This window comes from Engraulis encrasicolus, chromosome 14, assembly GCF_034702125.1.
Source record: "Engraulis encrasicolus isolate BLACKSEA-1 chromosome 14, IST_EnEncr_1.0, whole genome shotgun sequence".
In the NCBI taxonomy this organism is placed as follows: Eukaryota; Metazoa; Chordata; class Actinopteri; order Clupeiformes; family Engraulidae; genus Engraulis; species Engraulis encrasicolus.
This window is the reverse complement of record NC_085870.1, coordinates 2076861-2081860: the sequence shown is the minus strand read 5'-3', so window position 1 is coordinate 2081860 and position 5000 is coordinate 2076861. Positions and strand designations below refer to the sequence as shown.

Here is a 5000-nt window from a genome sequence, read left to right as displayed (position 1 = left end):
TACACACACACCTACACACACACACACACACCTACACCTACACACACACCTACACACACACACATACACACTCTGTCTCTGCTTCTGCTTCGTACACAGACACAACGTCTCTCTCTCTCTCTCTCTCTCTCTCTCTCTCTCTCTCTCTCTCTCTCTCTCTCTGTCTTTCTCTCTCTCTCATACACACATAGGCATACATTTGCACACCGACTCGGACACATACACACTTGCTACGTTTACATGAGATATTTAATTCGGAATAAACTTAATTAGCTTAATAGCTTATTTAGCTTAATTCCGCTTTGAAAACGTCATGTTAACACTTCACAGTTCGGAATGAAGTAAACTCGGCAGGACTATTTGATTCTGAATTAGGGCTGGGTAAAATAATTGATTTAACCTTTAAGAGTGTGGGTTTTTGAGCATTCTATAAAAAGAATGCGTTCTATAACAATGCAAGATTCTAAAATTCCCAATTGTATTGAATGGCGCCTAGAATTCTATAGAACTTTCACTATCCGAACATTCCCGTCACGTCGTGTGACGGTACACTCTTAAAGGTTAATCGAGAGAAGGAGAGGAGGAGAGAAACATGAGGCTTGCAGAGCAGGGAGGGAGACCAAGAGAGAAACGCAACGCTTGCCGTGGGCACATTACACTCAGTTTAGGAGGAACTCCAGCCGGGACTTAGGAAGAAAGAAAGGGACGTGTGTTTATGTGCATGTACGATAGGGATGCAAATGATTAATCGACTTTAGATTAGTTGTCGAGCAAGAGGTTGCTCGATTAAAATGTATTAATCGCGATTAACCGCTAGAGGGCGCTAGAGACTGTTGAGTGGTTCTAGTTCTAGTCCTACTCAAATCCATGGTGCGCAGATTTTATCTATTAAATTGTCATTGCAACTTCTAGAGTTCTTATGGGTCTTTTGGAGATGTGTACTTGAATCTGTGATTATGCCAAGTCCAATGGTGTAAGTTGTTACTGCTTGAATTATGAGAAAAACGATCTTTCAAGACAGGCAAATGTCACTGCAAGCAGCATTTTACTGTAGGGTTAAGCTTGCTAGGTTAGCTTAGCGTGCTAACTAGCGAAATCACAAACGTAGTCATTTCAAATTGTGAGCTGTAATTTTAACCACTACACCCTGTCAGATATCAAGACTAGTATTAGCTGAACTGGGCATGAATATATATGACCATGCATGAAGTGGAGCACCATCTGTTCAATTCAGTGACGTGCAGTGAGGGGTATGGTAGGGTAGGCAGTAAATATAGAAAATCAATATTTTTTGTGTATTTTTTAGCGCTGTATTTCTTAGATGCAATTTCCTGCATTTTAACCAAATCTGGAGAGTCACTATCAGCTAAAAACGTTTATAAAAGACTAAAAACTTTGAACAAATAGTACCCCCTTTCATGCAGATCTGAAATGTAACATGGTGTGTGTGTGTTTGTGTGTGTTTGTGTGTGTGTGTGTGTGTGTGTGTGTGTGTGTGTGTGTGTGTGTGTGTGTGTGTGTGTGTGTGTGTGTGTGTGTGTGTGTGTGTGTGTGTGTGTGTGTGTGTGTGTGTGTGTGGTGTGTGTGTGTGTGTGTGTGTGTGTGAGTGTGTGAGAGAGGCCTTATGCCACAAGGTATGGCTTGGATGGCCTATTCACCTAGTAGGCCTATGCTGATAAGGTCTTTAATGTGCAACAAATGAGTAGGCCTATGTTTCTCTAAATACTGTAAATATAAAGTAGGCTATAATATAAAATGCCATCAGTGCTTAGCCACCACAGCTCTAATAACTAAATAAGTAAATAGGCTAAACTATTAGACATTTGGACATTGTGTCAGTAGACCTTACATCTGAAACAATAAGTGAAAATGCATAATTTCAATTTCTTGAAAAGGCCAGCTAGACTTTTTTTGCCAAATTGGCAAATTGGTAGCTCAAGGACCCATAGCCTACTTTGTACACATTTAAGGACCTGTAGGCCTACATTTTACAATAATTTAGAAAGCTACAACATCACAGCATTTTGGGGGAAAAGCTTTAACTTTTGGCTTTAGCAGTTGCCTTTGCTCCTCTTCTGTTTATTCTGTTGCAAATGCCAGGGTGTTTCACATGGATGCAGGGTGGCAGTGTAGCCTACTTTGTTTAGAAGATAAAATGTCTAGTTCACCAACTGTGAATCACACCATAGCATGTGAGGGGAAACGATTTACATTTAGCAATCAACCAACCTAGGTAACAGTTCCTGCTTCATTGACGCATTTTGTGCTGGTAATCAAACACTCACAGACAAGAAGTAAAGTTGGCAAGGGGGCGGGTTGCTTGCGAACTCAACAAACATGAGCCGTGCATTCAGACAGTAAATACTGGTACATCGAGTAAACCAACGAAAACACTTCTGAGACTCATTCTTGTGCGTGATTGTATTCTCAAACACTTTAGCAACGGTGGTGCAAGTTGTTTCAAATCAAGTCAATTTTTGAGTGCGTGAGCACCCATCCCAGTCACTCGAGCGAGCCCCACCGCCCCTACGTTGATCTCGTAGTTCTACACCGTGCACTTCAAAAGAACACAGCTGCACGTCAACTTGCTAACAGGCTCCACACACCTCACGCATCGCGTATCAAGTCATCATCATAATAAATTAAGAAAATGAAGTCATGTCGTACGCTCAAAAAACAATCTCGCGTTCATACACACAGTCTATTCGTGTCCACAGCACAAATCTTCAATGTCAACACCTCCCTGACCCATCAACAAAAGGCACCACGAGAAACTTGAGCATGTTCATGTTAAGGCTATCCACAGCTTAATAATTAGATGAATCTTACCTTAAAGCAGAATCACGAGAATGTTTTCCATGCAAGTTAGTTCCATTAAAAGCCCGGGGTGGTTGACATGATGAAGATATTTTGTCCCAGTGTGTTCAAACTACTTGAAGCTGCTACCCATCTGATGTTGAATATTTCCACAATGCAGCGATTGCAAACGGCTCAGCTATTGCCTGTCATCTGAACCATCTTTCTTGCTACTTCTCGGCTTTTTTTGCAATAAAGGCAAAACGCCAAAGACTGCATGCCATGTTTTCTGTACGTGAGTTTGAACAAGCCTTGCCTTGCTAGCTGTGTTGAGAACAGCAAGCAAGGGAAGCAGAACAGACGGTTGCTAACACCCGCAGAGCCACTCTTTTCTCTCATACCATTCCTGATGGAATGTACGTACTATTTTCTGCCCCTTGCGATGATATAAATCGCGGAGGTGTTGGCCCGATTGATGGTAAGCAACTTCTGCTGGTAATCCAGCTTGCTAAAACACTTCAGATGTGCAATTGTTGACATAGCTGCCGATATTTCACTTCCAAAGTCTTCGATAGAGTGCTGAATGCAGAGTGTCTTCGCTGGGCTATTGCATAGTTATTACACCTGAATTGTAACAATTTTTCATTTTGGGCGCTGTGATTGGCTCACATACTCCCGCCACAGAGTAAAGGCTCTGCTTTTAGTCCCATTGACAAGCTATGAGACAACTTAATACGCATGCGCAAACTTCTACATTGACAGCATTGAAGGCAGGGTAGGCAGAGGAAAAGCGAGCCTTACCGGGCTGCCTGGCTGGCATTCGAAAGCTCTGCTTTCACAGGCTCTGCTACCAGCCGGGACTGCGCGTTGCCACGGCAACCTGCCCAAGCCTGAGCGCTTTGCTTCGTGCGATTACTTAGGTTTTTGATCGTTGTCCTGCGTATACTGTACTTTAAACAGCTCATAATTTATGCTGAATCAATGTTATTGTTGTGTATGTGAACTCTGAAGAATATTTTTTAAAACACGTGTTAGTTTTTATTTTTAAGACATTTATTCCAGGGTAGGCACTGCCTACCCTGCCTACCCTGACCGCACGTCTCTGGTTCAATTTCAGGTGAATCCATGTTAGCTGTAAGTGTTGTTGTCACAGCTCCATTCATTCTCAATGGAGCCTGTTAGCTTATTAGCTCTCCTTACAGACACAGGAAATAACTTTTTTTTTGTTCAGAAACGAACTTTGTTGACATTACTATCCATTATGGACAACAACACACTACCCAACATATAGCATTTCTTTATTTTGAAGCGTATTAAATTAAAATGCTTGTGGTTGGCTGACACATATGCTGACAAGTCAGTCTGATCACGTTTCACTCAATGTTGTCTGTCATATAGGCAAGGCGACAGAGGGGCGGCGTGGGGCTACTAGTTCACTCCTGGATGAAAGCAATGCTTCCCCAAAGGTGGTGTGGAGATGCCATAGAAAACAGCTTTCTTTTCCTAATGCATAATTATAATTATATTATAATAATATAATATAACATCATACAATAAAATACAATATGGGCTTAATGATCATAATATAATTCTCATTATATAATTTCTCAATATAATTTAATGTACTTTTTGAACTCAGTGTTTTAACTATTTAGCTGATATTTTAAAAGGCCCTATGAAATTTAGGTGAAAAAACGCCGCTTATCAATTAATCGAAAGTCGATCGATAACACTATCAACTAATGATTAATGAATTAATCGATAATTTGCATCCCTAATGTACGCTTGTGTGTGCGCGCGCCTGTGTGTATGAAAGAGAGAGAGACAGAGAGTTATTGTGTGTGTGTGTGTGTGTGTGTGTGTGTGTGTGTGTGTGTGTGTGTGTGTGTGTGTGTGTGTGTGTGTGTGTGTGTGTCTGTGTCTGTGTCTGTGTCTGTGTCTATGCGCACGCGCATGTGCATGCCTGCCTGAGTGCATGCGCATGCGCATGGGTGTGTGATGTGGGTCTTACAGAATAACTGCCCCCCAGAGGTATCGGTGCCTTTTTAAGGATTGGCCATGTGACGATTGGCATTGCCCAGAGGTTGCGTATGTGTACAGTATGTTGTTTTCACACATACGCATGCATGTCCATGGACCACGGGTGGGTGGTTGTTCTAGGACTTTTCTCACGAAGCGATAAGCCCCCCCCGTAACGAGTTTTT

The 5000-nt window shown here is 41.9% G+C and overlaps 1 protein-coding gene across 1 annotated transcript in view; it reads left to right on the top strand.

Annotated features, from left to right (window-relative positions):
• Positions 1-5000, top strand: part of mtss1 (MTSS I-BAR domain containing 1) — a 211472-nt gene that overhangs the window by 178983 nt on the left and 27489 nt on the right. The gene's annotated exons all lie outside the window — the stretch shown is intronic.